Here is a 13,370-nt window from a genome sequence, read left to right as displayed (position 1 = left end):
GCCATTAAATCATTTAATCATTTTTTTTCGTTGTTCTGTTGGGGTGCCTCAGTTGTGTGGCAAAACCTATGTTCGACTCGTATACAACTGCATGTTATGTCTGTGGCTTAGAGCGCTATCTACTCGCGATCGTTAACAGATCTCTCTATCATCATCATCAGAGGACTTCCATCTCTGTGTGTGTGTGTGTGTGTGTGTGTGTGTGTGTGTGTGTGTGTGTGTGTGTGTGTGTGATTATGACAACCATTATCATGATGATGTTGAAACATGCCCATCTCGTTTCGGCACTTTCCTCTAGACGAACGAAGATATTTGCCAGCTACTCCATTAACCAGCCGCATCTTTGGCATAAAATCGAGTCTTCAGTTTCATAATTACATTGATTCTGTGGTAGTGTCAGGTGTTTGTGAGGTATTGAGTCCCCATGTATACGTCTGCTTGACAGACGTTCTCTTTATGGATGTAGTTACGGCGTGACTTGTAATTTCGTATGTCAAACGCCGCTGCTATGCATTGGTCAGTTTCCTTGTGAGATATTCTCCGTTACTAACGATCATTTTGTATAGGACTGATGCAAGTATAGTATAATTTCTAAACAGTGATCGGATATGAGCAGTGGACGCCATATACCTCTGCAAAGCTATATTGTGCATGTATAACAAGAAATCGATGTTTTAAGGAAGTAGTTTTTCATTATAGAGTTTTTTGTTACGGTTTTAGGGCGCAAAACTGCTACGGTTATTAGCGACCGTTCTGTGGCTTAGGGAAGGGAAAAAACGGAATGGGGAATCAGCAGCAATGGGAGCGAAACTCAAAAAGAGGGAAAACTAAAAAACCGAAGGAAAGCTTAGAAAACTACTACAGAAGTGGGGGTTGTTTTCCCCCAAAAGAGCTTCAAATGAGCGACGTCATCTCACTGACACTGATAAACTCGAGGACGCGATCGGCTGAGCGCGTGCCTATCTTCTAAAATGGAAGATATATCAGGCGACAGCTGTAAACGGGCGCGTAGCGGAGTAAAATAGGGTTACTCAAGTAAAAAGTGTCTCACCGTCCACAGTTGAGAGCAGTGGGGACAAAGCGGGGGAGGATCGCCACTTAAAAGATGTCAGTGGCTAAAAAGACAGTGCCCTATCCGGTGTCTAGTTACAATTACCTCCTCCGGACGACAAGTTCGGGAGGAAGAGGTCTGAGCACAGGGAAGAGGTTTCATGTCCCACAATTTACTGTCGGGAAGTGTAGACCAATGTGCATGCCATGAAAGAGCAACACGACAACATAAAACACACTGCAGATCGGCGAAGGTAACCATGCAAACAGCGGGCCGAGGAATGCAGAGCTTGGCTGCTATATCGGCTGCCTCGTTTACATGGATACCAACGTGTCCTGGGATCCAGAGGAATGCCAAAGTAGTGGACGGGCAGTTTAGTGATGATACAGAAATTTCGAAGTATGCTGCCGCGTCATTGGTCAGTGTTGAAATTACGATAAAATTGCAACATCTCGTCTACGTCTCTGGCGCTCATATTGAACAAATTGTGTATGTGGCGGTTAGTAATAAAATGAAGATTGTGCCTCTCCACTTGTTTGACCTTTATGCCAATGTCCTAATCCGTTACGTACAGAAAGTATTCCATACGTTTTTCTTGCATTCACAGCCGCAGTTTTGCACCTGGTGGCCAAACCTAGAACAAATGTTTTCCAGCTTAAATCGGTTCCGTATTATCTGATTTGAATATGTTTCAAGTTTCGCTGCCATACGATAATGACAGATTACACTGGACCTCTGTGACTACCAGCACTTTAATTTGCGCCCAGTACTTCGTTTCGCTATGAGACAATACACCAACTACACAAAAACGACTACTTAATTGTTGCATGTTGTACCTGAACTGCTTCCACACATTTTCATTTGTGTCAAACATATTGGGATAATGGAAACAACAAAACTAATCTAGCTATTTCATAATTGGAAGTGGAAAGTCAGGACGGTATTATTAAACCCTCCATGTTAGGAAATAGGCCTACGTATCTGCGTACTCGCTTCGGCGATACATATACTAAAATTGGAACGATACAGAAAAGATCAGCATGGCCCCCTACGTATCTGCCAAAATACATCAGCTACACTAGCTTATTACTAATATTTTTTCCTCGTATCGTCATGAAACATAACCTGTAATCGCAGTAATTCAGCTACCTCACAATCATTTCTTTGACGCTGCATATTTTCTGCATTTTGTAAAACCAAAGACGAACTAACTGGATTTTAGGTTCTTTTTGCCTTGCTTCCTGCAAGGTCATTCAAATACCTTTGTAATCTGTAAGTGGTATTATTATCCTTCACTAAAGCGACAAATTCGTTGCACAGTTTATGTACGGACTCTAGCATAGTGCACAAACTGTTCCAGCATGTGCAGAACTTCGGCTCTAAGGATGAGCAGAAGCCACATTTTTTTCAAATGTCCTCAGTGCTGTTATACAATCAGCACCACAGAGAAGGCTTTCGCGTTTTTACGAAACATTTTATTGGAACAATGGTCAGAGACAAAATTATGCAACATGTCCGGCGAAATTTTGTATCAGTTATCCTCTCCTGTGCGTCTTTCGTAGTATTTACTCCTGTCAACTTAACGTCCGGGAATTCGGTTATAAATAGGACGTTATTCACAAGAGACCAATTTGTGCTTATGTAATGTGCTGTGTCAAATAATCCATCTTTTATACGAATCAGTCCACGTGTGTCAACTGTCGTAGACAATTTTTTATCAAATTATTAATAACAGAAGGTCTTATACGGTTTCGGTCTGCAGGAAGCCTCTTCTTTGACATGCCTACTTACAGTAGAAATATTTGACGTAACATCTGAAACGCTGACTTCTCGACAAGTTGCACCTAGATGAATTCTTAGCCTTTTTTTGACACTATCAGAAACACGTCTCGCCTTTAAAACGTGTCACATCTTTAGCACACATTGCAAAAAACTTAGTTATTTTTATTACAATCTACATTCCTGAAGGTGGTGTCAGTATGGGATTTCTTACAACTTTATTTCTTTAAATGAGTTGTTCCCGACTGGAAACACAGTAACGTTGATAAGTTTACGCGTGACACACATGCTGTAGAATTTAGGTTTTAGTTTACAACAAATATGTATTTCTCACGACCGGTACTCACAGCTTTACTTCTGCCAGTACCTCGTCTCCCCGCGAAAGGCAAAGGTCCCGAGTTCGAGTCTCGGTCGGGCACACAGTTTTAATCTGCCAGGAAGTTTCATATCAGCGCACACTCCGCTGCAGAGTGAAAATCTCATTCTGGAAATATGTATTCCTTACTTCGCTTTTAGGACTCTTTCCTCTACGTTTACGCATTGGTTACAGTTTTACTTGTTACTGCAAATACTTCACTCTGCATGATTACAAAAACATCACGAATGAGAAGCCTGTGCTGGATGCAGTTGCGGAGGGATGAAGGCACGTTTAATGTTTTGGAGTCAAACATTACCTAGGACTCTGTCATGGCCTCTACGCTCGGCCACTTAAGTGCGGGCAGGCTGTCCAGATAGGCTAAGCACACCTCGCATTTTGTCCGCCAACAAATTTCGTGACGGTCTACGCAACGCACGTCCCGGCCGACTAAATGATTTCAGCGCCGCCCTGCTCCTAGAGCTGGTTGTGACGTTCTGTTATACCGCTCAGTATTCCACAGGAAAAGAATTGGGATTTAGCTTGGCTGTTCGAACTAACAAGGCCAGAAAAAAAACGTGATAAAGCTGTGGGTAAAGATATGGCTAATGCAATGGACCAAATGCACGTACGCTTTGTTACTTACGGAGCTGAGACACGAAAATTTTCGGAATTATTTAATAATGGATGAAAAATGCTTTTCGGAGGTCATGAACGTCGTCAAACAATAGCTACATACGATTTCTATTCACTGGCGGAAGTTACGAGGACTTCAGATTCAGCGCAATTAATCCCCACAATTTTTATCTAAAATTATGCTTGAAATCTGCAAGGTGATCCATAGTTGCTTGAGGATATATTCGTGATAAAGCAGAAGCGAAACTAAAATTAAATTATATTATATTCATGTAAACTTTATGAATTTATGTAATATTAATAGTATCCCCGGTAAGTTGAAGAAACTTATTTCAGATTAGAAGGACGACTGCAAATGGCGGCGGCGCATATTATGTAATAAATTCAGCAACATATTCATAAGAAATGAAGCACTTAACAGTTGTTAGAACTTAAGAAACGCTCTTCACTTTGCTCTTCATAGCAGAAGGGGTGACGATAGGTTGAATTTTTCGTAACACCTAATTATGAACCAAGTGTATTTCATGAATAAAAGTCCGTCTACTGTCTATAATTCCGTTTTTAGTTATTTTCGATACGTATCGGAAACGAAATAAAAATCCAATCGTCTCTAAGGTTATCTGACTACATTTCCGATGAGTATTAGAAATAAAACCGAGAAGCATACAGGCGACTAACAGTTATCCACAAAAGTGTCTCTTATTTTCTCTGTTTGCCACATGATACTACTACAGATTCGTTAAAAATGAAAGAAGCACTTCATTTCTTACCCCTCTATGGCTATACTGCTCGCACGGCATGTCCCACAGACATCTAAAGACTTTAAAACTTTCCAGAAACTCTGTCATCAAAATTTCGTCTGCCTCGCACACTGCAATGTTAGCCACATTCGGAGTGCACTGAACCCCGCGCGTAGTGACGGGAAAGGAACTGTTGTCGGGCGGCTTGCACGACAGGCTACACAATTTGTACGGCGAATGGGGTCATGGGCAGGCGGGTGTGGCTGTCTGCTGGTCTTACCTAACCAACCCACAGCAAAGAAAAATAGCTCTTTAGACCAACACGCCTACAGGCGTACAATTGGTTGGTCGGTCAACAAGCTACACACGCACAATTTAGCGGTCGGTCGATAAACCGGAATATGTATAGGGTAGGGTCGTTTCCTGACAGCGAAACTCCGACAGTAACTGAATGAGAGAAAGAGCTCCAAAATCTAGATTTCACAGCAGCATATTCCGATGTCTCTTAACAGGCTAGTGACTTCAGTGTTGAAGGATTTCAATGCTATACCTTGCCAGGTATGTAGTACACCGATGCAAACATTTCGACAAATCACTGGCGACACACAGTGGTGAGTTACTGGCAATGCATGAGGAAAGTTCGGTTGGGTGGCTGACCACGATTTCTCCTGGAGGTTTGCTTGTAGCCGCAGAATCGTTCCTTCAAACTACTATGAAATTATCGAGTGAGGTAACGCAGTCGTTAGCACACTGGACTCTCATTCGGCAGGTTGACAGTGCAAACCAGCGTCCGGCCATTTAGGTATAGGATTTCCGTGATTTCCCTGAATTGCTTACTGCAAATGCCGGGATGGTTGCTGTGAAAGGTCACGGCCGACTTCCTAGTCCACCCTTCCGTAGTCCGAGCTTCTGCTCCGTCTCTAATGGCGTCGCTGTCGACAGCACGTTAAAGTCTAACCTCCAACCCCCCAGCTACGAAATTGGAATTAATTTCTGTCCAGATCTAGGTAGCCACAATTTGTCCACGGAAATTGGTGTCACTAAGAACCTGTGCGCCATACTTTGGGAACGATTCTCTACTTTTCATCCGGAAGTAATTAAAATTTTCAATTTATCGGATGACAGAATGACCAAATTGGTTGCAGCCTACACACCTCGGAACCGACTATACTCGGCGATTATAGTGCCCTCCTGTTTGTTTTATCTTCAGTTCATTGCCTTTTTGTTCTACGAGATTCCGCCTGGTTTTTCACAGAAATAATAACAGGGTTTGCTTTGGCTGTTTTAAAGGTAAGAAGGGAAAAAGAAAGAGAGAAACCTGTGGGCAAAGAAGTGGCCAATGCAAGGGAAGAAATTCACCGATGTTCAGGCTTGGAGCTTATAATTTTCCTGATTGGTTCTATGATGTCCAGCAGCACCGAAGTGCATGATTCACCCCTTCTTAATCTTAAAGGAAAGATAATGCAGTCCTGAGAGAGGTTTTATAAACTCCGAGGAGAGACTGTTAGCTGTATTACGATATCTCGCCACTGGCGGCAAACTAAGATTCAGTACTGTCATACCGCTCCAATTATGAATTAAAATTATTCGTGAAACGTGCAACGTGATTTATAGTTGACAGAAGAAATAAATCATGATAAAGTAAAATAAATAAAACAAAAGACGTTCATGAAAACGTTATTAATTGATGTATGGATGTAGTACTAAAGACGACCTGTAACTTTCAAAAACTCATTTCATATTCGAACAACAAACACTACACACGAAGCGTGCCGCATCATCTAGTATTTACAACAGTAAGAAATGAAACATTTAGCAACTGTTATAAATGTAATAAATAAATAAAAATAAAAGATCGCACAATTTGCTCTACATGGAAATAAAATCTGAAAGCAGAAATAAACATCGACAGACTTAATCTCGTGTTGCACATACAGAAACCGTTATGGATTCGTTAAAAAATGAAATAAGTTCATTATTTCTTGCATCTCTATTGTTATACTCCTCGCACGTCGTATCGCGGAAACATCTGCAGTCTTTGAATTTCTCTAAAAACTGTGTCCTTAAATTTTCGTCCGCCTCGGACGTCGAAATATATATTACAACAGTATTTAATTCCGAGAGCTGTGTCAAAACAGATCTACTCATGCGGTTGGCACGATTGCGCTACACACGACAATTTCTTAGGTCGGCTGTCGACTGGTCGGACGCGCCCGACGTACCGACAATGGAAGTTGGTCGGTCGGTCAGTCAAAACACCGACACAGCCAGTTTGTCAGACGGTCGGTTGGTGACGCGCTGGTATCGAGTCACGTGATCTGCCTGACTGCTGCAACGGATGATAGGAACAGCTGTGGGTTATTCGTCTTACTTTGTTATTCTTGTAGACAACGAATATTGCGGAGTTGCGTTTGTTGTTGACCAGAGTTGTTTATTTGCTGTTGGGAGTTTATTTTTGCTGTTGCGAGTGGGGAGTTGGCTGGAGTTGTTTTCTGCTCTTGGAGAGTTTACCCTCTTGCGCTCTTGGAGAGTTTACCCTCTTGCGCTCTTGGAGAGTTTACCCTCTTGCGCTCTTGGAGAGTTGAGGAGCTTTCACCAAGTTAACTGCCATGCTAAGTGAACTGATATTTCTTGTAAATTCTGTTTTACAGGGATGTTAAGTTTTAAGAAAACGACAGTGTTAATGTTTTAGATGATCTTGTAAGCATGTTATGCATGTAAAATGAAAATGGACGATATGTAGATATCATCCACTTATTAAAACTTCCCTCTGGGACAATTTGTATAATAGCTTGCTTTTTGTTTTTGATGTTTACTGTAAAACAAATATTCGCAGACATTTTACATTATTATTTTGCCTGTTTGGATTCGATAGATGATAGGTTTTATGTTAGTCAGCAGTGGCTGCGCCGTTTCTTTTCGCATTAGAGGTTTTCCTTCCGTCATCTGACTTCAGATTTCGTATCCATCCAACTCTAAAGGCTCTGGGTGAAGGCTGTGAGAAGAAAAGCTTGTAAACCCACCAAACGTCGCATAATAAGTTTTCAGAATTTTCGGGAAGAGGGCAGGGAATGCATATAAAATTCATTGTCTGTGATGAGGAAACTTATGAACAGGTCATTACTCGCTGCAGTGGGGGAAGAAATTGCCTGTGATAAGTTTCCAGCAACTATTTCGTCCAATAGCGGACGATTCTTTCCTTTAATTTAAGGTATTTTCTTGTTAGTATTTGGCAGTTGTTAGATAGTGGTTGGTAGGTGTCGTCGACATCGGTTTACCATCGTTGGTTGGTCATAATTTTTGTACTATGTCTGGAGAGTTTTAGTTTGTTTAAATGTGGACTTCGTGTTATATATGTTAACTGAAGGTTTACGTAACGGGTTTGACGATTTCAGTGTGTTTTGTCACTGTGGGGTTTCTTTTTTCTGCGATATAAGCCAAGTGAAATATGCTGTATCTGTTTCCGGAGATGTGTGTGCGTTTCTGGTATCGAGGGTTTCGTTCAAGCAATACAGGTCAAGCGAAATTACAATGCCATTGGTTTTGCGTATTTGTATTGTGCTTACTGTGCAGATTTTCGTGTGCTTGATTTTAGGGTTAATATTTGTCTGGATAGTTGTTATTCTTACAGCCTTTTGTCCCCCCCCCCCCTTTCCCCGAGAATTCTTGCTTCTCGTGGTTGGCTCTAATATGACTTTAGTAGTCATTATTGCGCATGTTACTTAGGTTTGTTCACGGATGCAAAGAGTGGCAATATGAGGGACATATTCTTTATGTTTGAATCCCGGATTTCCGGTATCTTTATAGCATCATGAGTCGAAGCAGACAGGTGGGAATCGCAAACTTTCGGTAATCCCGTAAACAGTGCTATGCATTTTGTCATCTATTGAACTCTGTTGTAAATGAATTGCATCCATTCTGATTCCGATCTGACGTTCTGATGAACAGTAAAACTGTACTGGTACATGGCAGAATATGTTTACGCCCTGTTACTTCAAGCACAGGGTTTGCAATTGTAGTTAAGGGATTATACGCTCATGTTCTATGACTTGCCAGGAACAGGTGGGAGTGAATGTAACCGTTGCTGCTCTACTAGACGAAAGATACGTTCTAGACGTTCAAGAAAACGGAGGAGGGATGGAAGCGACTGCCGATTTGCTTCCATAGACAGCTCTCAAGGGACTTGTTCGAAGAGTTCATAATGAGTAGAAAGATAGTGCAAATCAGAAATTTTTTTCGAGGATCTGTCTTAGGAAAAACGTGACTCTAAAAGGAAAAAATAAACACCTCACGATACACGAAATAAAATACTTACACCCGTAGCAATACGCTAGAATGTCTCATATGAAGTGAAAGAAGCCCAGTATTTTGTTATAATTCTTGAAGGGTATTCGGAAACTGAAAAGTCATTCAGTGCTATTTAGGTGGTACAGTATACTAAATCTTCCTAATCTTCGAACCTGTAAAAACATAGTCGCGTATTCATTTTGATCTACATTAAGAAAAAACTACTAAACATAATTTAAATTTCTGTTAATCACATGATGGAGCTGCACCTACGAGTGATTTTTATGCACGTATTCAAGCTGTTTCAAGCAAAGAAATCCTACAAGCTACCTACACACACTATCATCATCCTTTGAAGGATGAGGCTGTTGCCTGTTACGACCTCTCGAACAAAATCATACCCACCATTTCCCAGGCCTTCCAATATCTCCCATTCTGCTTGTAGTTCACGATCGTCTGAGGAATTGTGTGACCTGGAATTCTCATGAGGTGTTTGCTTCTAATCTTCGATATTTTTTAACTTTTTCATTCACGAAAAAATATTTTTCTTCTAATTCTTCGTTTTAAATCATATATTCTTGGCCACCTCTGTCTTTCTTAGGAACCCCATCTCTGCTGTTTGAATTTTATTTTCTTGTTTTTTTTTTTTTTGTGGTAACCAAACTTTCGATTGTGTAGGATAACACCGGAACCGACGTTACCTTATAGAATATCATGATTGTTTCTTTTTGTGCTTTATAGCCCCGTGTTCTGCTAGTGGTGCCACGGAGAGCTTGATATTTCTGTATTGTATTTTCAATATCAGGTTCCAAATCAAAACTTACAACACATCCTAAATAAGAGTTGAGACTTGTTCTAAAACTGAATTATCTAAAACAATTTTTGACCTGAGATTTTCCTCAGAATGTTATTTTTGTTTTGTCACTAGAAATTCTAAAGCTGTATTTCCTGCTAATTTCGCTCAGGTGGTATATTCATATTTGTTAGCTGGTACACTGATCTTTGGAGGTCAGTCTGAAGTATATTCAGATATTCCTCATTCGTTATGTTAATTCCTTTGTTTACTTTACATTTACATTTGCGATAATGTCATTGTAGTATTAAAAGGGTTGGTGATAGTCCACATCTAACACCTTGGTTCAAATGGCTCTGACCACTATGGGACTTCACTTCTGAGGACATCAGTTTCCTAGAACTTAGGTTCAAGTAGTTCTAAATAACCTTAGGACATCACACACATCCATGCCCGAGGCAGGATTCGAACCTGCGACCGTAGCGGTCGCACGGTTCCAGACTGTAGCGCCTAGAACCGCTCGGACACTCCGGCCGGCCTAACGCCTTGGTTAATAATTATTTCTTCTAATCGATTCCCACCTGTGTTCATTGCAATGCATGTGCTATTGTAAAGACTTACTACCTCTGTTAGGTGGTAAGTATATCAATGTTTGGACATAATCTTCCACAGGCTATCACGGCTCACACGTTCAAAGGCCTTCTGAAGATCGATAAGGCCATATGGGTTCTTGCCTTAAATTCTGTGTTTTTCCTGTGTTGTCTTTAATTACAACCACAATGACTGTGCATTGACGACCTAAGACCATTATGTTCTTCTGAAATAAGAGTTTCTGTAATATTCTGCATGTCGTTATTGATCTATCTATATAGTGTGGAGCTAGTGTTTCGAAGACTTATGCCGCAATAGCTTCTACAGTCATTATTTCCATTTTCTGGAAAGAGATTACTTCTGCTATATACCAATGGTCTGGTGATCTTACATTTCGATCAACATTCATTTATTAATTGTTAAGTCTTATTTAGTGGTAACCCTCTGTATTTAATTAGCTCTGCATGTATTCCATCTTTCCTTTGTTTACTATATTTCATGCCTTTCAAAGCGTGTTACATATCTTCCGCAGTAATTGCATCTACTGATTCATTGTACACACTTTCTCGAGTGTCATTTTCAGCCTTCAGTGTACACCACAGATCTGTACAATTTATCCATTGCTTATAACGTTTAGTGAGGCAGCGTCTTTCTTCCTTGTTGAAGGCTTTCATGACCTCGTATGCACATTGCTGTCTGCCCTGTACATCGTGTTCTAAGACGATTATGAATGGGTCCCATGACTGTTGGTGTGCTTTGCACTGTAATTGTTTGGCAGCATTCCGCTTTATTTCGTACGTCTGCAAACTTTCTGAGGTTTTCATCTGTATAAACTTTTGACAATCTGTGTTTTTATGTTTAACCGGTTTGTGTTCCAAATTGAGTAGTTTTCCACATCCGTTTTCTTTCTTCTACCAAGTGCTTCTAGGGCTTCAATGATGCGGTTTTGATACTCCATTCTATATCGATGTCTTTATTGACTGGTAATGAAGCAAGCTTTCCTTGGAGCCAGTACTGATGAAGTTTCCTAATACTATATTCAGACAGAAGATGTATTTTTAACAACTGTTGGTGTGGTTTCTTTAGGAGTTTGTCTCCTTCCATTGTGGCAGTAGCCTTATCTTACTACGTAGAAGGAAGTGGTCACTACCTATGTCTCGTCCTCTATAAACATGTATACGATTCTTCATTTTATCATTAAACAGTGTGTAATCAATCACAGACAATCTTCGTGCACTCCATATAAAATTGTTACTGTCTTTCTGTCTGTAAAATGTGTTTGTAATTTTGTGTGTCCTCTCCATTTATCGTTGACTGAAATTGCCACTCCAGCAATAGCTCTTTTTCTTTGCGGAACGCCACTGTAAGCTATCGAGTAGTCCTTCAGATCTTTTGTTTCTTTTAGTTTCTTAGTTTGTTGTTCTTGCAGTGTATACTTCCCTCTCCTTGCGTACTTGGTTTAACTTGTTTTCTGTGTTGGTCAGTCTTGACATTCCACATTGCCAAAGACACACGTTGAGTCACGTGATAGGGCTGCCACCTCTAGGTATCGCGACCTACCTGATTTTCTGTCGGCGTTGTCCGGCTTGGGAAGCTTGCTGCACCGCGCCTCTGGAGCCCTCCCTGCCCCATGTATGAACCATAACTCAGTCTCGGTATGGTGACGAGTAGATGGATCAAGTCGGCCATAGATATTTTGACACGTAAGTACTGTTTTTGCGAGTGATTCGGCAGCACATTTAATTTTTGATTCAAAAGTGAGAATGAAGATTTCTTAAATATAATTTAAAAAGAGACACTCAATAGGTCTGTCAGTATGGTTCACGAATGGCTTTGAAGTAGCCAGTTGAATTCTGCTGAACATTCAGGCAGAAAGTTCGGAACTAGGTGCAGAAGCATCAACATGTAGTGCAGAATTTTTCATTTATGTTGTGGCGGCAGCACCGTCCAACGCACGAAGGGCTGAACTACGGCACTGCTGACAAGTAGGAGCAACTGTACCGTTACGCAGAATTTCGGCAACGGTGCGTCGCACACCGGACCGCACGGGAACAAAGCAGGCGGCCAGTTCGAGCTAGTCGACGCGACGCGACACACGTCTCCCCAGTTCTTCCGCCGCGGACCACGTGCGTCGAGTCAACGTGACTCCGCCGTAAATGCGTACGCGCGGTCGTAAACGCAGTCGCCGTTAAATTGTCTTTCGCTTCTTCGCGGACGTTACGGCGCCTCCGGTCGCGCCAAGAGCAGCACACACTGTGACGCGGCCTTTTGTCTCGCTCGGTCCACGCGGTCGCGCCACGGCTCGTCACTGGAGTGTACACCCTCCGGGATCGGTGACCGAGCCGTGGCCGCCAGTGCAACGCGCCTATATAGAAGGACATTAGCGAAGTATATTATTGGTCATTTATTGTAACGGCAGGAAAAATAAATGTGTCTTGTCCAGAAACCGCTTTAGTCGTTTATTGCCACAAAGCCTCTCCCATGAGCATAGTGCGTGGGCGTGGCGATAAATGCCGGCTCACTGCACATGAGCGACAGTAAGCGGAGATACAACACGTTCCCGCTTCAATGTCTGTTCACATGTTTTCTAGAAAAGTGTAAGTTACAATTAGATTCCCTTCAGGGGCTCGACTGTTACATTGTTGCTATATCTTATTAGTAGTAGTAAATGAGATTATTTTTAAGAAAATGTGTAAATTTAACACAGATTTCACTTATGAATGGAAAGGAAATGGTGGGTAGATTTGGCAACAAAATAGGTGCTGATACTCCCACACTTGGTGTTCTTTTGAAGGGTTCCGAAGTTGCCAAAACGTCTTGGGGAATATGTAGGTGAAATGAATAAAAATGAGCTTTCAAGATGTCGCTGTCAGTAGGGTGTGGGCATGGATACCATAATGCACGGTAGGGATCACGAGGTGTGTTCACAGTAGCGAGCAGCACCGCCGATGTCGAAGTGGACCCTACCAGCGCTCACCAGCCCGGGACTGCCATTATGTTCTGTGTTGTAATTGCGTTGTAATTGTGTTTCCGAGCGAAAACAAGGTTGCTTGCGTCAATGTGAATTTTTATTATTGACGCGCCCTAGAAGTGGTGGGACAAAAGAAAGGATAAGGGCTTGAAACTTGCAGATTCGCT

At 41.6% G+C, this 13,370-nt stretch overlaps 1 non-coding gene across 1 annotated transcript; it reads left to right on the top strand.

Moving 5' to 3' along the window:
* The first annotated feature begins 2,036 nt into the window (after positions 1 to 2,036).
* On the top strand, positions 2,037 to 2,139 carry LOC126261398 (U6 spliceosomal RNA). Its single transcript, XR_007546702.1, has one exon. It is a non-coding gene; the product is annotated as a U6 spliceosomal RNA (small nuclear RNA).
* The last annotated feature ends 11,231 nt before the right edge of the window (positions 2,140 to 13,370 follow it).

The sequence above is a fragment of the Schistocerca nitens genome, chromosome 5 (genome assembly GCF_023898315.1).
Source record: "Schistocerca nitens isolate TAMUIC-IGC-003100 chromosome 5, iqSchNite1.1, whole genome shotgun sequence".
Lineage (NCBI taxonomy): Eukaryota > Metazoa > Arthropoda > Insecta > Orthoptera > Acrididae > Schistocerca > Schistocerca nitens.
Note: the sequence above shows the minus strand (reverse complement) of the source record. Positions and strands in the feature narration are given on the sequence as shown.